The sequence below is a fragment of the Neoarius graeffei genome, chromosome 19, assembly GCF_027579695.1.
Source record: "Neoarius graeffei isolate fNeoGra1 chromosome 19, fNeoGra1.pri, whole genome shotgun sequence".
Taxonomy (NCBI): Eukaryota; Metazoa; Chordata; class Actinopteri; order Siluriformes; family Ariidae; genus Neoarius; species Neoarius graeffei.
The window spans coordinates 1474202-1501591 of NC_083587.1; the positions used below are offsets into that span (position 1 = coordinate 1474202).

Genomic DNA, 27390 nt, shown 5'->3' on the forward strand with positions numbered 1-27390 from the left:
ACATGCGAGAATTCCCTCGGGAGGTAATATGGCCGAATGCTAACTGCTAGCAGTTCAATGTTTTTACTGCAGTACTGCTCCTTTACCCTGATGTGCCCCAGGTTACACCATCTGTCCTTCACAAACATTGCTATACCCCCTCCTTTCCTCTTACCACTCTCCTTGGCTTTCCTGTCCGCTCTCACGAGTTGAAATCCATCCAGAGTGATGTGTGAGTCCGGTGAGAGTTCATTCAGCCAAGTCTCTGTGAAGCACATAAGGCTACACTCCCGGTACTCCCTCTGCAGCCTGGTTAATGCTGTTAGCTCATCCATCTTATTAGGGAGAGATCTTACGTTTCCCATGATGACAGATGGTATGCATGGTTTATACCGTCTTTTCTTCTCCCGGCACTTCATTCCAGATCTGCATCCCCTTCTCCTTAATTCTGCAGGGATCACCGGTCTTTCCACGGGGAGTACCTTGGTGTTGCACAGTGCTAACAGCTGCTCCCGAGTGTAAACAATAGAGCCATGGCTGAAAGGGTCCGCTGATGCCGATTTAAGTAGCCCCAGAAAGAAAAAGAGAAAAATACAAATGCACAGTCTCACGAGTAGTACATCCCTAGGTGCACACTTCTGACTGAGACTAGTGCAGAAAGAAACACGAAAAAAGTGCAAAAATATACCAAAACACAAACACGCTCTGAGCTACTGTAACTAGCTGCCACTCTTGTGGCGCCATCTTTTTTTTAAAGATCATTTTTCTCAATAGCGGCATGGTGGTGTTGTGGTTAGCACTGTCGCCTCACAGCAAGAAGGTCTGGGTTCGAGCCCCGTGGCCGGTGAGGGCCTTTCTGTGTGGAGTTTGCATGTTGTCTGCGTGGGTTTCCTCTGGGTGCTCTGGTTTCCCCCACAGTCCAAAGACATGCAGGTTAGGTTAACTGGTGACTCTAAATTGAATGTGAGCGTGAATGGTTATCTGTGTCTATGTGTCAGCCCTGTGATGACCTGGCGACTTGTCCAGGGTACCCTGCCTTTTGCCCGTAGTCAGCTGGGATAGGCTCCAGCTTGCCTGCGACCCTGTAGAACAGGATAAAGCAGCTAGAGATAATGAGATGAGATTTTCCTCAATAAATAAATGACCAAGTATAATATTTTTGTCTCATTTGTTTAACTGGGTTCTCGATTTACTTTTAGGACTTGTGTGAAAATCTGATGAAGTTTTAGGTCATATTTATGCAGAAATATAGAAAATTATAAAGGGTTCAGAAACCTTCAAGCACCACTGTATGTACACATAACCTTTTAAAGCAGCATAATGGCATGTAAGCAATAGTATAAATTGTAGTATGTAATTATTTAATGCAGCCAAACACAGTAAGGTGCAGAGTGTGAGTCCAAGTCCAGATCAGGCCTCCAGCAGAGCTTTTACAGCTCTGGGGAAGAAGCTATTTTGTTGTCTTGCTGTTTGTGACTTTATGACCCTAAGCCTTCCAGAGGGAAGGGTGTCAAAAGGACATTGGCCGGGGTGAGTGCAGCCAGTCCTAATCTTTGTGGCTCTGTTTCTCAGCCTGGCAGAGTAGATCTGTTCCAGGTATTGGAGAGGGGTACCAATGATTTTAGATGCAGTCCTGATGATCTACTGCAGATCTTTTCTCTCCTCTGAGGTGCAGCTGGAGAACCACACTATGCATCCACAGCTCAGAACACTTTGTATGGTGCACTGGTAGAAGTTGGTGAGGAGCCCAGTTGGTGAGAGCCCAGTTTTCCTCAGGGATCGCAGGAAGAAGAGTCTGTGCTGGGCCTTCTTCACCACCTCTCTGGTGTTAACTCCCCATGTCAGGTCCTCTGAGAGGTGAACACTGAGGTACTTGAAGCTCCCCACCTGTTCCACCTCCTCTCCAGAGATCACCAGGCTGGCATTTGTTTTATCCAGTCGTTTTCTGAAGTCAATGACAAGCTTCTTTGTTTTGTTGGTGTTGAGGAGCAAGCCAATGTTCTGACACGAAGATGTGATGGCCTGAACTTCTTCTCTGTAGGCTGCCTCATCGCTGTTGGTTATCAACCCCACCGCAGGTGTGCCATCTGCAAACTTGTATATTTGGTTTGAGTTATGAATGGGAGAACAGTCCTGTGTGAAGAGTGAGTAAAGGAGTGGACTACGAACACAGCCTTGGGGGGTGCCAGTGTTTAAGATGGTGGTGGATGAGATGAGGTCTCCAAGTCTCATATGCTGTGGTCTGTTGGAGAGGAAGTCCTTAATCCAGCTACAGAGGTGGTGGTCCAGGCCCAGAGACAGCAGCTTGTTGACCAGCTTGCTCGGATTGACAATGTTGAAGGCCGAGCTGAAGTCAATGAAGAGTATCATCATGTAGGTGTCAGGGCTCTCCAGGTGAGTCAGTACAGTGTGGAGCATGAGGGCGATGGTGTCCTCAGTGCACCTGTTGGTTTTGTAGGCAAACTGGTACTGGTCCAGGCCAGCAGGGACAGAGGCTTTAATGTAGTTCATCAGCAATCTTTTAAAGCAGGGGTTCTCAACCTTTTTCAAGCTGGGCCCCCCCCCAAAGCTGGTTCATTGCAGTTGGGGGGGTCCCCCCTCCTCCCAGCACCACCCCCCCTTACTGGCCCCACCCCCACTACACCACCTTGCATAGATAGATAGATAGATAGACAGACTATTATTTTTAGGCCCGCACTATTATTATTATTATTATTATTATTATTATCAGTAGTGGTAGGTAGGCCTATCATCATTACTAGGCTATTGTTATAACTGGAAGTAGCATCAGACTTCTAATATGAGCTTGCAGGCATTATTATTATTACTATTATGAGTAGTGGTAGGCCTCTTATCATTGTTTTGCTGTAATTATTATTATTATTATTATTATTATTATTATCAGTAGGCCTATTATCATTACTAGGCTATTGCTATAACTGGGAATTGGCACTAGACCTCTGATATGAATTTATGCTTTATTATTGTTATTATTACTAGGCCTAATAATAGGCATATCATCTGCATGTTTTACAGAAGCTTGCAGGTAGGTGATGTTAATGTGAGACCTGAGCCTGCTTTGCCTTGCAAAGATCCTCAATTCTTGGTGCAATGTCTGATAAACATAGCCTCAAATCATCCTCAATTTGTGCATGATTGCGGTATTTCGTTTTGAGTGCAGTCATTTTTGAGAATCCTGCCTCACACAAATATGTGGATGCGAAACGGAGGAAAATCTTCAAGGCGACATCACAGAGTTGAGGGTATTCCTGTATCAATGCTGCCCAGAATGACGAAAGAGGGCAGGAGGTAAAAAGTTCCTTCAGCCTACTGTCACTCTTCAGCTCAATAAGCTGTTCCTGCATATCAATTGACAGCTCGTTTGCTGTGCACACAAATGGATCTTGAACCCATGCAAAAGAGTGATAATCCTCTTTAAAGTACGTCGCAAATTCTTTTCTCATTGCAGACAGGTGCTCAGACGCTGATTGAAATAGAGAGGAGAAATCATGTGACGTGTCTGCATCAGTGATAAAGTCTGCAAGGCTGGGGAACATGTCGCAGTTCCCTTGACTGATGCGGCCATGCCAAAGGTAAATTTTTTGTGTGAAGGCGTCCACTCTGTCTGCGAGGAGCAAAATATGAGTTTTGCGGCCTTGCAGAGACAGGTTGAGGCCATTCAAACAGGCAAATATATCAACCAAATAGGACAGAGACGCAAGCCACATAGTGTCATCCAGATGCTTCACCAGATCTGATTTGATTTCTGTCAAAAAACACTTCACCTCCTCTCGCAGCTCATACAACCGCTGCAACACCCGCCCCCTGGAGAGCCAGCGAACTTCAGTGTGCAGAAGCAGCTGTTTGTGCCCTGACCCCATCTCCTGGCAGAGGACCCCAAACAAGCGAGAGTTTAGTGGCCGTGATTTGATTAGATTTGTCATTTTCACGGATTGGTTCAGCACGGAGTCAAAGAGAACCGGCATTTTTTTTTTAGCAGCTAATGCTTCGCGATGGACCATACAATGTGTCCATTTCACAAGTGGAGCTACTTGCTGAACACGAGCAACTAGGCCACGCTTGCGGCCTGTCATTGCCCATGCACCATCCGTGCATAGTGCAACGCATCGGTCCCAAGCCAAACCATTTTCATGGATAAAAATATCAAGGACATCGAAGATGGCTTTTCCTGTAGTGTGCGACTGAAGAGGCTGGCAAAACAGGACATCCTCCTCAATTGCCTTGTCACGCAGATACCTGACATAGGCGAGGAGCTGTGCCTGCCCAGCAATATCAGTGGATTCGTCCAGCTGCAGCGCGTAGTAAGGACTCTGTTTTATGAACTCTATGAGTTGCTCTCTGATGTCATTAGACATGTCTGAAATCCTCCTAGTGACTGTGTCATTGGACAGTGGTACTGCACCATGTTTGGCTGCTGCACTATCTCCTATCATTATTCTGCACGTCTTGTGTGGCCAGCAAAATTAGTCTCGGCAATTGTATGCGGTTTACCCAGTTTAGCTATTCTTTTGGCCACTACATACGATGCCTCCAAACACTGTTTAGACACAGTGCTGTGCACTGAAATGGCTGCCTGTTGCTGATGGAGGCCATCAAGCTTTCTTTTAAAATATTCTGCCGGTTTATCTTTAATAGCAGCATGTTTTGTTTCGAGGTGCCTTTTAAGTTTGCAGGGCTTCATGCTGTTGTTTGCTAGCACCTCGGCACACACGACACACTGAGGTCTCAGATCAGCCGTGACTGTAAATCCAAACTGCAGGTATGCTTCATCGTACCTTCAAAGCTTTTTTGCAGCTGGTGGTGCATCGGTTGCCTTGTTGGTCCTCACTAGAAATCTCTCCATTTTTGTTAATTATAATTTGGATGTGTGGCTATGTTAAGAGACAAGTATCGGGGACTAATCAGACGGGACTTATGCACGTTCTTTAATGCAAGTGTTTAACAATTTTGCAGGCAATACCAATTTTATTTGAAGACTTAAGATTGTAGTCCTGAGTGAGTGAGTGAGTGAGTGAGTGATTGTCTTAGTCGTGTGTGTCGTATGTGTTGCAACATGGTGAAAAAGGCAGAGGCTTACCCTATTAGCTAAGTGCATGCTTAGCAGTTAAAAAATAGCTAGGGCTGAGATTGGGATAGTCTTTAAAAAGACTTTTTGTGATATTAGTCTTTAAAAAGACTGTTTGGGTTTGAAGTAAAGGCCTAAAGTAGATCAATATCAACACTGATAACAGATAGACTAGTGAGAGCTGGCACAAGCGAACTTGGCAAAAGACTAGACTAGAGTGAATGAAGCTCAACGCGTGTGCAGACCCTTATATAGTAGGCTAGCCTAGCAGTTATGGGACATCGCATCACAGGCTCAAAATACTACCCCCTGTATTGGTAAATTTGAAATGAAACTGTGTGGTTGATTTGTTTCTGTGTTATAGTCGTCCAACCACTTGCATTTTCGACATGGGAATTTTCGTGATTTTTTAAATTATTTTTTTTCCTGATTTTTTCTCCTCATCCTAGCCTACTCGCGCCCCTCCCAGGAGTGTGTCCATGCCCCCCCCAGGGGGGCAGGCCCCACCGGTTGAGAACCACCGTTTTAAAGCATTTCATGATTATCAGTGTTAGTGCAACAGGCCAATAATTGTTCAAGCAAGTGACTGCTGAGCGCTTTGGGACAGGAATGATGGTTGTAGCTTTAAAGCAGGAGGGGACTATGACCTCCTTCAGTGACTTGTTGAATATGTCAGTGAAAACAGCCACCAGTTGGTGTGCACATGCTTTTAGAGCATGTCCTGGGACCCCATCTGGACCAGTCGCCTTTCTGCCATTGGTTTTGAGCAGAGCCCACTTAACCTGGTACTGGTGCAATACCATTGGATATCTCTCTTTCTGAGGGGGGCTGGAGGTGTGTGAAAGACGTTGACTGTAGGTGAGGGATGCTGGGGATGGCTCATTCATGTTGGTAGTGTTGCTGTCAAAATGGGAGAAGGTAGTGTTCAGCTGATCAGGGAGGGGGGGTCAACTGCAGAGGGTGGGCAGGGGTTCTGTTTGTATTTAGTAATTGTTCTGATCCCTTGCCACATGCTGTGGGCATGTTGTCTTTTTGAAATGCTGTTCAATTTGCATTTTATATTTGTCTTTGGCAGCAGTGATCCCCCTTCTCAGATCTGCTCTGGATCTCCTGTAGGTCTCCCGGTCACCTGATCACAGCGCTGCATTCCTAGCTTTCAGAAGACTATAAACAGTGCTGTTGAACCAGGGCTTTTGGTTTTGGGGCACTCTGATGTTTTTGGTGGAAGTCTAAACACAGAACCTGATATAGTCAATTACTATGGAAGCATATTGTTCTGTGTCTTCCTGATCAAAGATCTCCCACCTTGTATCCTCAAAACAGTCTTACAGTGCTGCCTCAGGTGGGGTTTACATTAGACCGTATCAGCGGATCATCAGATTAACATTTTTAAAAACGATTAGCATGCACACAGCAACGCCAATACACGATTCGCATGCACACAGCAACGCCAATACACGGATATGCTAATCACATGACTAATTAGACGTTGATTAGTAAGTTGAAATGTGTAAATGTGTAATGTGTAAATTTCTCCTCAGCGGCTCGGCTCTGCAGGCATCCTGCGCTCCAAATCACTCCGCCCTGAACAGGGAGTGCCCTCTGGAGGGTGTGCACTCTGGCCCTGCGCAGCTCACAGAGCGCGCGAGTGAAGCGCACGAGCAGTGATTCGGGACTGAGCCACTGTGTGTGCGATCCCAGTGCATATCGGGCATGTGCAAGTCACTTACCACTTGCAAGTGGAAGGATGGCAAGCCTAAAGACAATCATAACTACACAATGGGCAGAATTTGCATCAGTATTTGCAGTATTTTCATACTTTTATACTCTTTAATGAAAGGTGATACAAGGCGGAAGTCCGCGCCGTTTTTCAGCAGTCGTGTCACATGACCAACGCCAGCGAATCAGGAAGGTGGATGTCACAGTGACATTGTCCAATGACGATGTCAGCTAGAGCTCAGCACAGCGTATCCGCGTATCCTCAATGTTTACACAGCACCGGACCAGACACGAACTGGGTTGAATACGTGGGCCCTGGCGGATTCCCGTTTCCTGGCGTTTTAATGTGAACGGACAGTGCATCCGTGAAGAAAATGAGACAGATACGGTCTAATGTAAACTTGGCCTCAGTCTCCTCAGACCAGATCTGAACTGTCCTGACCTGGCTCTTTGTTTTGCTGATGAGAGGTTGATAAGAAGGTGTTAAAAACAAAGCCAAGTGGTCTGATTGTCCAAGGTGGGGGGCTGGGTGGACTTTGTAAGCACCTTTGAAGTTGGTGTAAACCTGATCCAGTGTTTTTCCATTCCGTGTCCCCATGTGGATGTTTTTGTAGAATTTGTGTAACACAGACTTCAGGTTTGTGTGATTAAAATCCTCCGCCACGATGATGAAACTGTCTGGTAGTCTGTTTTGTTGTTTACTGATCACCTCTTGCAGCCTGATCATGGCTAACTTTGCATTAGCTCATGGGTGAATGTATACAGCAAAAACAATGCACTGTGCTCATGGCTGAGGTGGAATGGTCTGCATTTTAGCGCCAGAAACTCTAAGTCCATACAACAATGTCTTTCCATAACAGTGACATCAGTGCAAAAATTGTCTCTCACATAAAAACAACACACACACACCTCCTTTTTTCTTCCCGGCCTCTGATGTATGGTTTGCTCTGTAGACGCTGTGCCCCTGTAGTTCCACAGCTGCATCTAGGATGTTTCCATGCAGCCATGTCTCGGAAATTGTTATACAGGTAGTCATCGACTTACAACCTATGCGACTTACGACCGATCGACTTTACGACCATCTGGTCATAAAGTGTTTCCCAGCTGAGCTAGCTGAGCGTATGACAGTTTCTGCCCCAGCTCCCGGCAGCTCCTCTTGCCGTGTACAACAGTTTCTGCCCCAGCTCCAGGCACATGCGCAGTCTCTCTCGCACTCCCTCGCGCACTCCATCATACAATTTCTGCCCCAGCTCCAGGCACATGCACAGTCTCTCTCGCGCTCCCTCACGCACTCCGTCATACAGTTTCCACCCCAGCTCCTGGTTTATGAAACGAGCAAATGCTCCCGCCAGCCCAAGCGCTGCAACAGCTGACGATGATGTAGACGACCCACAGCCAAGCACCAGTGATGCCAGCGGTCACTAAATTTTGTATTTTGCTTTGTTTTACATTTGTATTTTGGTATGTTTCAAACTAAAATGTTTTCTATTTTTCACACCTGTATTTCCTATTTTTTGTTTTGCACATATTAAACGAATTGTACTGTATGCAGTGTAGTATGCAGTGTTTGACTTAAACCAAATAATGAGCCAAGGTAGTGAAATAAGAAAATGTTGATAAAATAAGACTTTAAGATGATTACAATATCATTACACATCACAATATACTTACGTTCATTTAACATAGGCCGACTTATGACCAGATCAGTTTACGACCGGTCAGTCATAACCAAACGCAGTCGTAAGTCGACGACTACCTGTACAGCTGTCCCATCAGTTATTCACAAATCAGAGTCTCAAGTCATCCATTTTGTTGACAAGAAAGCGAGCGTTGATGAGGAGTAAGCTTGGAACAGCCGGTCGGTGTGGAGCACGGTGCAGCCTCGCTCAGCAGCCTGCCCTGTTGCCTCACTTTCTCCATCTGTGTCTCCCTGGTCTGGGTCCCACTGTAGCTCAGATTAATTCCAGACATTTCCGTGGATGAATAATCCATTTTGGGAAGGATTTTATATCCTTTGGAACAAAGTCCGAACAGTGTTTTTGTATTTCAATAAGTTCTGAGTGAGTATACTTAAAAAACAGCTGTGAACGGTAGAGCCTCGGGCCGCTGCGACTCCTCACGCCAATGTCTGTATAAATCAACCTGTTCTGAAAGGACCCTGACTCCTGAAAGCAGCAATATGGGGGGAGAAGGAGCACTCTGAACAGGTCCAAGACAAAGTTGTGAAGTTGTGGATCAGAGTTGGGTTATTTAAAAAAAAAATCCCAAACTTTGAATATCCTAGCGAGCAGCATTAAATTATTATAGCAAAATGGAAAGAATGGGTCACCACGACAAACCTGACAAGAGAAGGCCACCCACCAAAACTCACAGGCCAAGCAAGGAGAGCATTAATCAGAGATGGGGGAAAAAAAAACACCAAAGATAACACAAGGAGCTGCAAAGATCCACAGCAGAGATGGGAGTACCTGGCCATAGGACCACTTTTAAACCATACACTCCGCAGAGTGGGGCTTTATGGAAGGGTGGCCAGAAAAGTCATTGCTCAAGAAAACACATTTCAAGTTTGCCCAACAGCATGTGGCAGACTCCCCAAACACATGGAAGAAGATTCCATGTGAAGTCAAAGGAGACTAAAATTGAGCTTTTTGGCCATCATGGGGAAATGCCATGTGTGGTGCTAAACCCAACACCCTGAGAACACTATTCCTACAGTGAATCATGGATGTGGCAGCATCATGCTATGGGGATATTTTTCATCTGCAGGGACAATAAAGCTGGTGAGGACTGAAGGAAAGATGGATAGCACTAAATACAGGGTAATTCTGGAGGAAAACCGGTTTGAGTCAGCCAGAGGTTTGAGACTGGGATGAAGGTTCACATTCCAGCAGGACAATGATCCTCAACCTACTGCATACTGCAAAAGCTACACTGGAGTGGTTTAAAGGGGAACATTTAAATGTCTTGGAATGACCTAATCAAAGCCCAGACCTCAATCCAATTGAGAATCTGTGGCATAACTTGAAGATTGCTGTACACCAACACAATCCATCGAACTTGAAGGAGTTGGAGCAGTTTTGCCTTGAGGAATGGGCAAAAATCCCAGTGGCTAGATGTGCTAAGCTAATAGAGAGACCTACCCCAAGAGAGTTGCAGCTGTAATTGCAACAAAAGGTGGTTCTACAAAATTATTGAGTTTGGGGATGAATACCTAGCACACTCCCAGATTTCTGTTTTTTCATCTTTAATTATTGTTTGTGTCACAATAAAACAATTTTCACCTTTCAAGTTGTACACAGGGCGGCACGGTGGTGTAGTGGTTAGCGCTGTCGCCTCACAGCAAGAAGGTCCTGGGTTCGAGCCCCGGGGCCGGCGAGGGCCTTTCTGTGTGGAGTTTGCATGTTCTCCCCGTGTCCGCGTGGGTTTCCTCCGGGTGCTCCGGTTTCCCCCACAGTCCAAAGACATGCAGGTTAGGTTAACTGGTGACTCTAAATTGACCGTAGGTGTGAATGTGAGTGTGAATGGTTGTCTGTGTCTATGTGTCAGCCCTGTGATGACCTGGCGACTTGTCCAGGGTGTACCCTGCCTTTCGCCCATAGTCAGCTGGGATAGGCTCCAGCTTGCCTGCGACCCTGTAGAAGGATAAAGCGGCTAGAGATAATGAGATGAGATGAGAAGTTGTACACATGTTGTGTAAATCAAATGGTGTTTATCCCCCAAAAGTCCATTTCAATTCCATCTTGTAATGTGACAAAATGGGACAAACACCAAGGGGGATGAATACTTTTTGCAAGACGCTGTATTAACCTGTGTCTTTCAGACAACCAGGAATATATGAGAGAGCGAGCTGTGACACCCTGTTGCCTGTGTGGGAGGGAGAGTGAGAAACTTGGAAGACACATTTATATGATCATAGATGGGATGGGATGTCCTGGGATTTTGAATACTGAAATATGTCGCTTAGAAATGTTTTTATTGTCCTAAAGGAGAGATGTGCAAGTGAAAAATGATATATTTTTTATGAAACTGATCAATTTTACTAGTGATTATTTAATAGTCAATTGACACATGCCTCAGTTTCCTGAGACATTATGGGTGTTTACAGGGGCATCAGAAGCATTTTTAATGTGGGGGGGACACACTGGCAGGGGGTCTGGGGGTCCTCATCTCATCTCATTATCTCTAGCCACTTTATCCTGTTCTACAGGGTTGCAGGCAAGCTGGAGCCTATCCCAGCTGACTACAGGCGAAAGGCGGGGTACACCCTGGACAAGTCGCCAGGTCATCACAGGGCTGACACATAGACACAGACAACCATTCACACTCACTTTAGAGTCACCAGTTAACCTAACCTGCATGTCTTTGGACTGTGGGGGAAATCGGAGCACCCGGAGGAAACCCATGCAGACACGAGAAGAACATGCAAACGTCACACAGAAAGGCCCTCGCCGGCCACGGGGCTCGAACCTGGACCGTCTTGTTGTGAGGTGACAGCACTAACCACTACACCACTGTGCTGCCCATCTGGGGGTCCTCAGCTCATCATCTCAAGCCGCTTTATCCTGTTCTACAGGGTCGCAGGCAAGCTGGAGCCTATCCCAGCTGACTACGGGCGAAAGGTGGGGTACACCCTGGACAAGTCGCCAGGTCATCACAGGGCTGACACATAGACACAGATAACCATTCACATTCACACCTATGGTCAATTTAGAGTCACCAGTTAACCTAACCTGCATGTCTTTGGACTGTGGGGGAAACCGGAGCACCCGGAGGAAACCCACACGGACATGGGGAGAACATGCAAACTCCACACAGAAAGGCCCTTGCTGGCCATGGGGCTCGAACCCGGACCTTCTTGCTGTGAGGCGACAGTGCTAACCACTACACCACCGTGCCGCCCCATCTGGGGGTCCTCCCCCAGAACATTTTTAATTAATTAGATGCCATTTCCTGCATTCTGGTGTATTTTTAACAGGTTGTTAAACACCTAATTTTACTCACAAGTCACTTAATTCAATGACTATTTTAGAGACTCAGCAATAAGTCCTCATTCAACTAGTCCATATATTCATCAGCCTGTTTTTAAACCCACTGCTATGTCTAAGATAATGAGATGAATGTGATACAATTTATCACCAACAATGACTTTATGGGTGCATTTTACTTTTTATTGTTTTTCGTTTTTTATTTAGTTTTAGACATAACACAACATGCCACTGTGCCAAGCAATAGTGACACTCAACTGTATGTTTAAAAATAAGAATATTCATAATTTCACACAATGAACAGGCATGACATGGCATCATGCAAACTTCATAACACAAAATTACACTGTGTCAAGCAATGACACATAAAAGATAACTTCACACAATGAACAAGTGCAGTTTTGTCAACCTACATGCAATGGTGGTACTAAACATTTACAGATTAGTATAACAAATAGATTTATAGATAGAACTCCTTCTTACATTGGTGCCACCACAATTTCTACCATTTCATAACTTTTATCCCCCTTTCCTTCACAATCCACCTGGAATAACATCCATCTCTCTCCATTGCTTTCTTTTCTACTATTACTTCCTCATACACTGATTTCCCATGTTACTTTCCAGAAAACTGGCAAAGACCAGACAAAACAAGTTCTTCAGATCACAACAGGGAATCAATAAATATCATCAGAGCAGACTTGACCTCATTCTTGGCATTACAATAAGGTAGGCCTACTGGGTTTGAATTAAATAATAGCTAACATTAAGCTAGCTGATACATCTAACATTGACTAGCCAGCTAACTGCATTAACATTTCCATTGGGACAAAAAAAACCCCTGTCCTGTGGGGAAATTTTGACTTACTTTCAGCTTCTTTATAAAGAATTTCCTTATATCCATTGTGTCTGGGGAGGGAGCAAATATTGCAAACAATTCATCATCAACCAAGAATACCCCATTAGGCTAAGCTTATTTCATTGTTTAGTTGAACATTAATTTAACATGGCCTAGAGTTAATTTTGAGGGCATATAACAAAAGAATAAGGTTTTAGCAAAAGCTAGACATTGTGAGGTGGCAATGGTGCTGATGTTACCTCCTCCACTTTTGAGCAGCTGCACCAAACTGTCTTTGCTTGCACTGAGATTCACTTCACTTGCATGTGGGGAGTTGTTGTAGGTAACGCCCGGAAAACCCGGAGTGGATTTTCAGTGGTATGTGTATTCTTTTATCAATCAAGTGGAATGGATTCTTTCATGAAGCAATAGAAACAGCACTGGGTGAACTAATATTTTATGTTAAATGTGTGTGTGGCGGCACGGTGGTGTAGTGGTTAGCGCTGTCACCTCACAGCAAGAAGGTCCTGGGTTCGAGCCCCGGGGCCGGCGAGGGCCTTTCTGTGTGGAGTTTGCATGTTCTCCCCATGTCCATGTGGGTTCCCTCCAGGTGCTCCGGTTTCCCCCACAGTCCAAAGACATGCAGGTTAGGTTAACTGGTGACTCTAAATTGACCATAGGTGTGAGTGTGAATGGTTGTCTGTGTCTATGTGTCAGCCCTGTGATGACCTGGCGACTTGTCCAGGGTGTACCCCGCCTTTCGCCCATAGTCAGCTGGGATAGGCTCCAGCTTGCCTGTGACCCTGTAGAAGGATAAAGCGGCTAGAGATAATGAGATGAGATGAAATGTGTGTGGGGGGGTCCAAACGAAGAATTATGAAACGTGAAATTCAATGGTGGCGACGCCCATGGATGTTTATAAAGGAGACAGAAACTGAAGTGAACTACATAAATTTAAAAAGAGCAGTGCAAAAAATCACAAAGAAAGATGTCATATCAGTTTAACTGCTAGTACCTCATATAGTGAAGGCTACATCAAGGGACTAAAATCAAATGACTACATCAAGCACCTTTTCTTGCAGAGCCTTTTCTTACAAAGCCCCACAGTTATGGAACAGCCTTCCAAGTAGTGTTCAGGACTCAGACACAGTCTCAGTGTTTAAGTTTAGGCTGAAAATGTATCTTTTTAGTCAAGACTTTTGCAAATAGCTTTTATTAGCTAAAGGAATAGATCTGGAGGGTTCTTAGGCATAGTGTTTTGGTAAACTGGGATGTATGGATGCTGTTACCCCTCTCCACTTTCACTCATTCACTTGGGTTTGTTGATGGTGTAGTGGCTGGCTGCTCCTATGTATGTCCCCGGGCTCCCTCGTGACTGTGTTACCTTCTGGCTCTCCCTTTTAGTTATGCTGTCATAGTTAGTCTTGCCGGAGTCCCTGCTTGCACTCTGTGCAAAATGTATACTGTTCTTTAATCATTAGGTGACATTGGGTATACCTAACAACTTGTCCCGTTGTCTCAAAAGAGAGCTTTGGCTGGACAGGAGAGCAAATAGCTAAAGATTTAGTAGGCAAGATTAGATGTAATAGACACAGAGTCTTGCTCAACTGTGGTGTGGCCTGTTAGACCTGTCTGGTTGTGAGAAAACCCATGTGTGGATCTGGAATTATTGAGAACTAAGCTCACTAATAAGTGCCAATCTAATTGAGAGAGAGGGGCATAGTGGTGTAGTGGTTGCACTGTTGCCTCACAGCAAGAGGGTTCTGGGTTTGAGCCTAGCAGCAGATGAGGGCCTTTCTGTGTGGAGTTTGCATGTTCTGCCCGTGCCTGCATGAGTTTCCTCTGGGTGCTCTGGTTTCTCCCACAGTCCAGAGACATGCAGTTTAGGCTAATTGGTGGCTCTAAATTGACCATAGGTGTGAATGGTTGTTTTGTATCTATGTGTCAACCCTGCAATGATCTGGTAACTTGTCCAGGGTGTAACCCTGTCTCTCGCCCATAGTCAGCTGGGATAGGCTCCAGCTTGCCAATGACCCTGAACAGGATAAGCAGTAATGGATATAGATAGATAGGAGACAGTATTCAGATTTTTACAGAGGGATCAAAGAATTTGCAAACAGATGCAACAGGTTCTGCAGGTGCTTTGCCCAGTTACCAGGTAGAAATGAGTAAGAGAACTTCTGATGGAGTGTATTTACAGTGGAATGATTTGCCATACTGTTGGCATTAGAATGGACTGATCAGGTAGAATGCAGAAACATATTAATATGTAGTGATTCCATGTCAGCACTTTCAGGCTGACAGGTTCAACCAGAAATCGTCAAGATTTGCTTTATGACATCTTGTTTACCATTCAAGAATGGTTAATTAAGGGGAAAATATCACATTCATTTGGGTCCCAGCACATTCGGGCATCCAGGGGAATGAGAGAGTGGACAAACTAGCAAAAGAAGCAGTCATAAAAGAAACTGTTGGAGTTAGCATCAAATTATCAAAATCAGAGCAGAAAAGCACAGTGTGGAGAAAGGTAAACCAACAGTGTCAACAGTTATGGGATAATTAAACAAAAGGGAGACATTTGCACTCAATCCAAAACAAAGTAGGTATGTTGAGAAGTAGGGGCTCAAACCAGAAAGGGCAGCAAAAAAAATAAAAAGACTGCTGTGTCCAATTCTCAGCCTGCTTAAACAGTACACTTAACATCATGGGAAAACATCCCATGGGTTTCTGTGATCAGTGCTATGAAGCTGAGACAGTGGAGTATATCCTTACATCATGCAAAAAATGTAGGTATGAGAGGCAAGAAATGATGACAGAGCTACAGAAAATAGGCCAGGTAGAGGACAGTATTAAAAGTATATTAAAATATGGAGACACAGCTAAGGGGAGGGAATGGTTATTTACATTTTTATAAGAACAACTGGCCTCAAAAGACTGCTTGAAAATGAGGTGATAAGGATATAGAAAAAAATATGTAGCTGGCAGTACTCCAACATTGTGGATGCCAGCTGCTGTAAAACCAAGTAGTAGTAGTTGGAAACTTTATCTGCCACTGTAGTACGCTGTAGATATTCATGGGAAGTGGAGTCTGTGGTCAATTCTGGTGCAGATTTTTTTCTCCCCTCAACATTGAATAATTCCATAATTTTTCCCTCTACTTTATCTGGAGAAAAATGCCATTAATTAAAATAATTTAATAATTGAGTTATGTCCTGGGCGGCACGGTGGTGTAGTGGTTAGTGCTGTTGCCTCACAGCAAGAAGGTCCAGGTTCGAGCCCCATGGCTGGCGAGGGCCTTTCTGTGCAGAGTTTGCATGTTGCCCACGTGGGTTTCCTCCGGGTGCTCTGGTTTCCCCCACAGTCCAAAGACATGCAGGTTAGGTTAACTGGTGACTCTAAATTGACCGTGAGTGTGAATGGTTGTCTGTATCTATGTGTCAGCCCTGTGATGACCTGGTGACTTGTCCAGGGTGTACCCTGCCTTTTGCCCGTAGTCAGCTGGGATAGGCTCCAGCTTGCCTGCAACCCTGTAGAACAGGATAAAGCAGCTAGAGATAATGAGATGAGATGAGTTATGTCCTATGAAGCCAGAAAGTTCAGCTGTTAAAAATTGGTTTTGCCCTATCTATTATTTATTTGCTAAAAAAATAATAAAAAAGCTGGATGAACATCCTCAAATTCTGGTGATTTCATAATTTTTGCCAGGTGTTGTACACTCCTCATGGACATAAATGTGATGGCAATATTGGCCTTTCAAGGATTTCTTCTGTGGTACAATGATGATCTAACATCTTTAACAGAAAAAAACAAACAAACCCATAATTTGGTGCACAGGTTCGAGTTTATTTTGGGTTTTCTGAAGTCAACTGCTGAACCTGATCCAGGCTTCAGCCAAGCCATGTTTTGTTGGCTTGGCCAGAATTGCAGCAGTTGGGTGGCCAGTTCCTTTCTACACACTCATGCACAATTTAGAGTAGCCAGTTAACCTAATTGCATGTCTTTGGAGGAAACTAGAACACCTACAGAAGACCCACACAGAGAGAACATGCAAACTCCACCCAGAAAGACCCCTCCCACCAGCTACTGGGCTTGAACCCAGAACCATTGTGCTGTGAGGCAACAGTACTAACCACCACACCATCGTACCCTAAACTTACACCTACATGGTAATAAATATACATACAGCATACCTACTAGTTGATGAAATATCACCTGGGACAGACACTTTGTAGACATCAACAAGATTTTGACAAATCTGCTTGGGCAGGGGCTCCTAATTGGTGCAATAGAAAAGCATTCACCCTGTCATCTGGGGATTGATGTCAAAACACAAATCAGGAAGGGAGGGATGTCAATCACAAGTAACACTTGTCAAATGTCTGTGAGCTCATACATATGGAAGTAGGTAGACAGCAGGTGTGTTATGCTACATGAGCAGCAGTTCAAACAGATGCAGTCAGCTTGGCTTCATGTACCTTAAAGGAGTTTTTTTTTAAAATTCCACCCACTTTGTGCTATGCACTAGTTTATCGGTTCCCAAACTGTGGTACATACGCAACGTGATTGTAGGGGGCACGTGGGAAGAAAAAAAATTATGCAAATAGCAACGAATGTGGGGCGGCACGGTGGTGTAGTGGTTAGCACTGTCGCCTCACAGCAAGAAGGTCCGGGTTCGAGCCCCATGGCCGACGAGGGCCTTTCTGTGCGGAGTTTGCATGTTCTCCCCGTGTCCGCGTGGGCTTCCTCCGGGTGCTCCGGTTTCCCCCACAGTCCAAAGACATACAGGTTAGGTTAACTGGTGACTCTAAATTGACCGTAGGTGTGAATGGTTGTCTGTGTCTACATGTCAGCCCTGTGATGACCTGGCGACTTGTCCAGGGTGTACCCCGCCTTTCACCCGTAGTCAGCTGGGATAGGTTCCAGCTTGCCTGCGACCCTGTAGAACAGGATAAAGCGGCTAGAGATAATGAGATGAGATGAGATGAGATGAGCAACGAATGCAGGCAACGTAATACAACAAATAAGCAACCTGCCAATCAGTCCCAGCACTTTACTACGCATGCACACAAAGTTAGGCTCGAGGATTCTCCCTTCAACTGAAACAGTTGTTGCGAGGTGACCAACATGAAACTTCAGTCAGTTTAGTTACATGTCACTTCGCTGCTATGGCAATGAAACGTTGCTGCTAATAAAGAAGAATGAACATGGACAAATGGCTGAAAAGAGTAACCCCCCCCTCCACAGAGACGCCTAGGCCTACTTTCGGGGATGCCCCTGTCGGTGACAGCAGCCCAGATTTCTCTACCGTGGATCAGGGTGCTAGCAGCAGTAGAGATACTGTTGCTCATCAAGCTACTAGCATGGCTTGTGCCGCTGACAGTAACTGTGAGTATGATGAGCCCCCTGACATGAGCAAGCATATGGATGCAGAAAGGATGACATCAGAAAAAAGATGCAAATATGATGAGAACTACATTTCGTTGGGGTTCACTTGTATCGGTACTGTCTCGTCTATTCAGCCACAGTGCATTGTATGCGCAAAAGTGTTATCTCACAACTCAATGAAACCGTCACTCTTGCGCAGACATCTGGAGATGAATCACCCTCACTTGAAAAATAAACCACGGGAGGTTTTCAAAAGGGAATTACGTGGGCTTTCTACCAGTAAGAGCAGCATAAGAAAACCAGACACAATAAACAAGAAAGGGTTAGAGGCGTCTTATATGGTGAGCTACCGAGTAGCCCGGACTGGCAAGCCCCACAATATTGTGGAGGAGTTTTTTCTACCTTCTGCCACAGACGCAGTTGGGGTAATGTTGGGGGAAAAGGCAAAAAGTGTCACACGGTCCATGCCTTCATCAAACAACACCGTTTCTCGGCATATCAGTACCATGGCTGGGGACGTTTTAAAACAGTTACTGCTTCGCATACGAGCCAGTGAATTTTATTCACTACAGATGGATGAGTCAATGGACGTGGTCAGCCTGGCACAGCTCCTGGTATATGTCCGTTATATCCATGAAGGGTCAGTTAAGGAGGACATGCTGTTCTGTAAACCACTCAAAACAAGACCAACGGGGAAGACATCTTCCGTATGCTGGACACCTTTGTGACATCGAATGGACTTTTTTGGACTAAATGTGTGGGCATCTGCACAGATGGCACAAGGGCCATGACAGGGAGGCACAGTGGAGTGGTCACGCACGTCCAAGCAGTTGCTCCCGACACCACTTGGGTGCACTGCAGCATCCACAGAGAGGCTCTGGCTGCCAAGGGCATGCCTGTAAATTTGATGAATGTTTTGGACACAACTGTAAAAATTGTGAACTTTGTTAAAGCCAGGCCTCAGAACTCTCGCATATTTACTGCACTCTGCAATGAAATGGGCAGCGACCATACATCTCTTCTACTGCACATGGAAGTGCGCTGGTTATCAAGGGGGAAAGTATTGACACGCGTCTTTGAATTAAGAGATGAACTTAAAATGTTTTTGTTGACCAGACATTTCACCTGTCTGGCAATTTGCATAATGGAGAGTTTCTTTCACGACTAGCTTATCTCGGTGACATTTTTTCTCGGCTGAATTAACTTAATCTTGGATTACAGGGGCTCTCCGCAACCATCTTTCATGTGCGAGATAAAATTGAGGCAATGATCCAGAAATTGAAGCTCTGGATAGACTGCGTGGGCAAAAACAAGACAGAGGCCTTTCTGTTCTTGCATGATTTTCTGTGTGAAAATCACCTCAGTCTGACAGATGGCATCAAGCACGACATCACAACACATCTCAGCGAGCTGGCTGCTGAGCTGCGCAGGTACTTCCCCGACAGTGACAAGTCGGACAGTTGGATTCGACATCCCTTTTCTACTGTCCCTGCCGCCCTGCTGGTATGTGAACAAGAGAACCTCATTGACTTAGCATCAACAGGATCCATGAAAATTGATTTCAACCACAAGCCTCTTACAGATTTCTGGATAGGATTGCACACAGAGTACCCTGAACTGGCAACACGTGCTGTCAAAAAATTAATACCCTTCGCAACTACGTATTTACAGTGGTGCTTGAAAGGTTGTTAACCCTTTAGAATTTCCTATATTTCTGCATAAATATGACCTAAAACATCATCAGATTTTCACACAAGTCCTAAAAGTAGATAAAGAGAACCCAGTTAAACAAATGAGACAAAAGTATTATATTTGGTCATTTATTTATTGAGGAAAATGATCCAATATTAGATATCTGTCAGTGGCAAAAGTATGTCAACCTTTGCTTTCAGTATCTGGTGTGACCCCCTTGTGCAGCAATAACTGCAACTAAACATTTCCGGCAACTGTTGATCAGTCCTGCACACCAGCTTGGAGGAATTTTAGCCCATTCCTCCGTACAGAACAGCTTCAACTCTGGGATGTTGGTGGGTTTCCTCACATGAACTGTTCACTTCAGGTCCTTCCACAGCATTTCCATTGGATTAAGGTCAGGACTTTGACTTGGCCATTCCAAAACATTAACTTTATTCTTCTTTAACCATTCTTTGGTAGAACGACTTGTGTGCTTTGGGTCATTGTCTTGCTGCATGACCCACCTTCTCTCCAGATTCAGTTCATGGACAGATGTCCTGACATTTTCCTTTAGAATTCGCTGGTATAATTCAGAATTCATTGTTCCATCAATGATGGCAAGCCGTCCTGGCCCAGGTGCAGCAAAACAGGCCCAACCCATGATACTACCACCACCATGTTTCACAGATGAGATAAGGTTCTTATACTGGAATGCAGGGTTTTCCTTTCTCCAAACATAATGCTTCTCATTTAAACCAAAATGTTCTATTTTGGTCTCATCCATCCACAAAACATTTTTCCAATAGCCTTCTGGCTTGTCCCCATTATCTTTAGCAAAGTGCTGACAAGCAGCAATGTTCTTTTTGGAGAGCAGTGGCTTTCTCCTTGCAACCCTGCCATGCACACGATTGTTGTTCAGTATTCTCCTGATGGTGGACTCATGAACATTAGCCAATGTGAGAGAGGCCTTCAGTTGCTTAGAAGTTACCCTGGGGTCCTTTGTGACCTCGCCAAATATTACACACCTTGCTCTTGGAGTGATCTTTGTTGGTCGACCACTCCTGGGGAGGGTAACAATGGTCTTGTATTTCCTCCATTTGTACACAATCTGCCTGACTGTGGATTGGTGGAGTCCAAATTCTTTAGAGATGGTTTTGTAACCTTTTCCAGCCTGATGAGCATCAACAACGCTTTTTCTGAGGTCCTCAGAAATCTCCTTTGTTTGTGCTATGATACACTTCCACAAACATGTGTTGTGAAGATCAGACTTTGATAGATCCCTGTTCTTTAAATAAAACAGGGTGCCCACTCACACCTGATTGTCATCCCATTGATTGAAAACACCTGACTCTAATTTCACCTTCAAATTAACTGCTAATCCTAGAGGTTCACATACTTTTACCACTCACAGATATGTAATATTGGATCATTTTCCTCAATAAATAAATGACCAAGTATAATATTTTTGTCTCATTTGTTTAACTGGGTTCTCTTTATCTACTTTTAGGACTTGTGTGAAAATCTGATGATGTTTTAGGTCATATTTATACAGAAATATAGAAAATTCTAAAGGGTTCACAAACTTTCAAGCACCACTGTATGTGAGAGGGGGTTCTCATCTCTGATGAGCCTGAAAACTAAATACCAGTAGACACGTGCATACCTGTAGTATGTAGTAGCAACGACTTCATGAATTTCTTTAATGACAAAATTGAGAATACCCAACAAAAGACTCAAACTACTAATTTAAGGTCAGACAATGTAAGTGACCCTGTAGTTAACTGATAGAACTGTGTCAGATCAGCAATTAGAATGTTTTACTCCCCTTAGAGAAATTGAATTACTTTCATTAATCTCCGCATCATACTTTCATTAATCTCCGCATCATTTTTTTTCTCCATGCTTCCACGGAAGGCGGTCGCATTCTGCTCTCCCTCTCCCTCCTTTTTTTCCCTGCTTGTGCTCTGTGTCTTGTCTCGTCTGCTGTACTTTTTGAAGAGACTCTTCCTTGCATTACTTTCTAAACTAAAAAGCATGGAATTGATAAACTGGTCTCCTAACGAAATTGACACAGTTTTCTCGACGAGAAGTTTGGGTTCGGGGTAACCCATTTGTCCTGCCGGAACGTTTGCGGCTGGTTACACGATGGACACGTGGGAGTGGTGGCGGGTCGTGTGCCTGGCGATTCTTTCTGTGGAGGACATTGAAGATATCTACCTATTCGGAACCATGATTACAGGACTTTTGCTCATTGGATTAGGCATTGCCCTAGTATATCAAGGAAATCAGACAACGGTGACAGCTGTTCAAAGCCCCACAAAGCTGCCCGATATGATTGGAGTGGTGGGCAAAGCTGTTGGCACTTGGACTGTGGACATTCAAAACTCATCTCATTATCTGTAGCTGCTTTATCCTGTTCTACAGGGTCGCAGGCAAGCTGGAGCCTATCCAAGCTGACTATGGGCGAAAGGCAGGGTACACCCTGGACAAGTCGCCAGGTCATCACAGGGCTGACACATAGACACAGACAACCATTCACACTCACATTCACATCTACGGTCAATTTAGAGCCACCAGTTAACCTAACCTGCATGTCTTTGGACTGTGGGGGAAACCGGAGCACCCGGAGGAAACCCACGCGGACACGGGGAGAACATGCAAACTCCACACAGAAAGGCCCTCGCCGGCCACGGGGCTCGAACCCAGACCTTCTTGCTGTGAGGTGACAGCGCTAACCACTACACCACCGTGCCGCCCACATTCAAAACTTTAACCACAAAATGGTTGTTATCTCGGAGCAGCTTTCAGCTTTGCAAGGAATACGTTTTTTGGAGATCAATTTGAATAGAATGGACGGAATGGACAGATATGGATGAGTGGTGAGGACGTGCAAAGACTGCGTCTGGAAAGACCAAGCAATTCATCTTATTGACATTCGGCGCCATGAGACAGAACCGGCCTTGTTTTAGGCCATTGCTGAGAAAACATTTCCCCCTGAAGGTCAATGCTGAGAGACACTCTCATTCCTCGCATTCCTCTCTAACTCTCCGCGGTCACCATTTTTACCCCCAGTGTGACAAGCGGGTGCGTGACCAGCGCCTTCATGGCTGCAGGAGTGGACGGCTGCTTGCTTGCGCTGGATTACCTCCCCCCGGATTCCCCCCCTCAAGTCCCGTGTTTAAAGTGTACCTGTGTTGTAGTTGTGCTTATGCAAAGGTTTTTTTAAATGTTCCCACACTGTACTCCTGACAGGAGCATAGCGGGGGGTGTTCTTTTTTTTCCCTTATCTCTCCTTATGTTGTGTTTCCTTTTTACCTTTATCCCTGTCTTCCTGTCCTGTCTACCCTATGTCAATTGTATGTTGTATATGTACGGACAGGTTGATGGCTAATTTTGCTGGTACATGTGACTAGTGACAATAAAGGGCATTATCTATCTATCTATCTATCTATCTATCTATCTATCTATCTATCTATCTATCTATCTATCTATCTATCTATCTATCTATCTATCTATCTAAAAGCCTCAACTTGTGTACTAGATACCTTACCTACATGTCTATTCAAAAAGATAATACACGAAGTAATTGAACCACTTCTAAAAATAATAAATTCTTCTCTTAGGATTGGCTATGTACCCAAATCCTTTAAAAAAGCAGTTATTGATTAAAAAACCTGACCTTGATCCCTGTCAGCTGTCCAGTATCAAAACTCCCCTTTATCTCCAAGATCCTTGAAAAAGCTGTGGCACAGCAGTTATGCTCATATTTACATAGGAATAACATCCATGAAATGTATCAGTCAGGATTTAGACCTCATCATAGCACAGAGACAGCTCTGGTTAAAGTAGTAAACGACCTACTGTTGGCGTCTGATCAGTGCTGTGTCTCGCTGCTTGTGTTGCGTGACCTTAGTGCAGCATTTGATACCATTGATCATTCCATTCTTCTGGATAGACTAGAAAATGTTGTGGGAGTTAAGGGAACGGCCCTCTCCTGGCTCAGCTCTAATTTAACTGATCGCTATCAGTATGTTGATGTAAATGGTGCTTTTTCTAGACATACTGAGGTAAAGTTTGGTGTTCCACAAGGTTCTGTCTTGGATCCACTGCTTTTTTCTTTATATATGTTCCCTCTGGGTGATATTATTCGTAAACACTGTATTATTTTCCACTGTTATGCTGATGACACACAGTTGTGTGGTTCTGCAAAACCTGATGAGAGACACCAGCTTCATAGAATTGAGTGAAGGACATTAGACACTGGATGCTTATTAACTTCCTTCTGCTTAACTCTGAAGCACTTGTACTTGGACCACATGCAGCTAGAAGTAAGCTTTCTGATTACACAGTAACTCTGGATGGCCTTTCTGTTTCTTCACGTGCAGCAGTAAAAGACCTCGGAGTGATTATTGACCCCAGTCTTTCATTTGAAAATTACATTGATAACATTACCTGGATAGCTTTCTTTCATCTCAGAAATATTGCTAAGATAAGAAATTTAATGTCACTCCATGACACAGAAAAAAACTAGTTCATGCTTTTGTTACCTCCAGGTTGGATTATTATAATGCCTTACTGTCTGGATGTTCCAATAAGTGCATAAACAAGCTCCAGTTAGTTCAAAATGCAGCAGCAAGAGTCCTTACTAGAACTAGAAAATATGACCACATCACCCCTGTCTTATCCACCCTGCATTGGCTCCCAATCAAATTTCGTATCGATTATAAAATACTACTATTGACCTTTAAAGCACTGAATAGTTTCGCGCCACAGTACCTGAGTGAACTTCTGCTCCTCTATAACCCGCCATGCCTACTTAGATCAAAGGGTGCAGGCTATCTGCTGGTTCCTCGTATAGTGAAGGTTGCATCAGGGGGCAGAGCCTTTTCTTACAAAGCCCCACCATTATGGAACAGCCTTCCAAGTAGTGTTCGGGAATCAGACACAGTCTCAGCATTTAAGTCTCGGCTGAAAACATATCTGTTTAGTCAAGCCTTTTGTTAATTGTGTTTATGAGGTAAAGGTGTAGATCTGGAGGGTCCTCAGACATAGAGTCTTCAGTAAACTGGGATGTATGGATGCTGTCAGTCCCCCACTCACTTGCTCACTCGAGTCTGTTGATGATGTAGTGGCTGGCTGTTTTATGTCCCGGGGCTCCCTCATGCCTGTGTTACCTTCCGGCTCTCCCCTTTTAGTTATGCTGTCATAGTTAGTTTTTGCCGGAGTCCCTGCTTGTACTCAGTGCAATATGGATACTGTTCCTACTTATTCAGGTGATATTGGGCATACCTAACAACCTGCATTTTCTCTCGCTTCCCCCCCCCCCGATCTTTCCATCTGAGTTACATGTCGGTCCTGGGATCAAGATGCCGAACTCTTCTGCTCCTTGGACTTGCCTGATCCATCCTGGTGCCCTGTGTCTGGTTGGAGTCCCATCGCATCGTTCCTGTGGAGGATGGCCCCATGTGGACAGTTGAAAGTCACACTTGGAGGATTCTCTGGACACTTACAGTAATGCTTTTATGGCTGAGGACTACAGTTGACTTGCTAACTTTAGGACTGCAGTTGTCATGAACAGTTTTGCACTCAAGTTTCCATCAATGAAGAGTTTATAACATCAACGAAACTGACTTCATGTTAAAACTGTTAATGTTATAGTCATGTTGTCTGTTGTTGCCCAAATAAGGATGGGTTCCCTTTTGAGTCTGGTTCCTCTCGAGGTTTCTTCCTCATGTCATCTGAGGGAGTTTTTCCTTGCCACTGTCGCCACAGGCTTGCTCATTTGGGATAGATTCGGGATGAAATTAGCTCATGTTTTAAGTCGTTAAATTCTATGAAGCTGCTTTGCGACAATGTTCATTGTTAAAAGCGCTATACAAATAAACTTGACTTGACTTGACTTGACCTGAAAGTCCCTGCATTTGACTGTGCAAAAATCCCAACACCATTCTGTTAACATATATAGGTGCAAATATCAAGAAATAAAAGCTGAAATTCTGACCTATCACATATAGAAGGCAAGCCAAGAAGCCTTTATTTGTCACATGTAATTCTTAAGCACACAGTGGAATTTAAACTCTGCATTTAATGCATCTGGAGCACTGACCACACACCCACGTGAGCGATGAGCACACACACATAACCAGAGCAGTGGGCAGGTATGCCACAGCACCGAGGGAGCAGTTGTGGGTTTAGGTACCCTTGCTCAAGGACACTTCAGCCTAACCTCAGGCCATGGCTACCCCATAATAACCTAACCACATGTCTTTGAACTGTGGGGGAAACCAGAGCACCCAGAGGAAACCCGCACAGGCACGGGGAGAACATGCAAACTCCACACTGAAAGGCCCCCCTCAGCCAGTGGGTTCAAGCCCAGAACCTTCTTGCTGCAACATGATAGTGCTAACCACTACACCACTGTGGCACCCACTTTTGACATCAAACACAAATGTCTTCAGTGTATGACAAAAAAAACAAACAAACAGTATTGTCCTTACTATTCCAATACTTTCGGGCTTGCAGCTGGAAATACTGTCAGAGCTGTTGCTATCAAAAAATGAATCACTACATTCTGAGCAGCTTTCAGAGTGGTGTGGAGGTGATATGTGGAGAAAACATATAAAATGTTGAAACTGAGAAATTTTATTGTTGTTTGAAAAAGATATGCTAATTTTGAATTTGATGCCAGGAACACATTTCAAAAAGTTGGAACAGGGGCATGTCTACCACTGTGCTGCATCACCTCTTGTTTTAACAAAACTCTGTAAATGTTTGGGAACTGAGGAGACCAAGTGTTGTAGTTTTGAAAGAGAAATGTTGTCCCATTCTTGCCTGATTATAGGATTTCAGTTGCTCAAGCATTTGGAGTCTCCTTTATCGTATTTTGCATTTCATAATGCACCAACTGTTTCCAATGGTAACATTTTCCAAGTGACCTGATGGACAAAATTCTGGTAACATTTTCAAAGTGAGCTGATGGACAAAATTCTTCATGTTCTAAAAGAAAATACATATCCTCTGGTTCAATATAGCTCATCTTAGAGCCTGCACAGCTCAGTAGATAGGACCAAGGTTCAACATTCTTTGAGTTACATTTAGCATTTTCTGAAGCTAAAGCGTCCTTCAAAAAGGCCACTGAAACCTGTTTTATGAAAGCTATCTCTGACAAAGCTCAGCTCACAGTCTGACCATGGGCTGTGACCAGCAACCAAAATCAAATCAGGTTGCAAGATCTTGAAAGCATTTAGCTGCAAATTTGCACTTAATAAGTAAAACTGCCTTGGGATGCGCAGAGAAAATGCAATCATGAAATATTTAACGATTTCATGAGCAGATGACCATTTGCAGATGGATCTTTGACTTTCTGACAGGCAGACCCTAGATGGTGATAATTAGTAGCCACACTTCCTACTCGCTTATCCTGAACACAGGTGCGCCACTGGGCTGTGTGCTCAGTCCCCTCATGTACTCCTTGTTCTCCCACGACTGCACTGCTAAATACAGCGCCAGCATCATCATCAAGATTGCTGACGAAACAACCATCTCGGGCCTCCTTACGGACAACGATGAGACGGCATGCAGAGAGGAAGTGAAGGCGTTAGCCAGCTGGTGCCAGAACAACAACCTCTCTCTCAAAGTCAGGAAAACTAAGGAGATGATAGTGGACTACAGGAGACAGCAAGGGAGGACACACTAGGCCATCTACATCAAAGAGGATGAGGTTG

At 44.5% G+C, this 27390-nt stretch overlaps 1 protein-coding gene and 1 pseudogene across 1 annotated transcript in view; one reads left to right on the top strand and one right to left on the bottom strand.

The window, feature by feature from the left end:
- Window positions 1–27390, top strand: part of LOC132867784 (histone H3-like) — a 1068851-nt gene that overhangs the window by 804920 nt on the left and 236541 nt on the right. The window lies entirely within an intron of this gene.
- On the bottom strand, window positions 587–27208 carry LOC132868057 (zinc finger BED domain-containing protein 5-like; annotated as a pseudogene).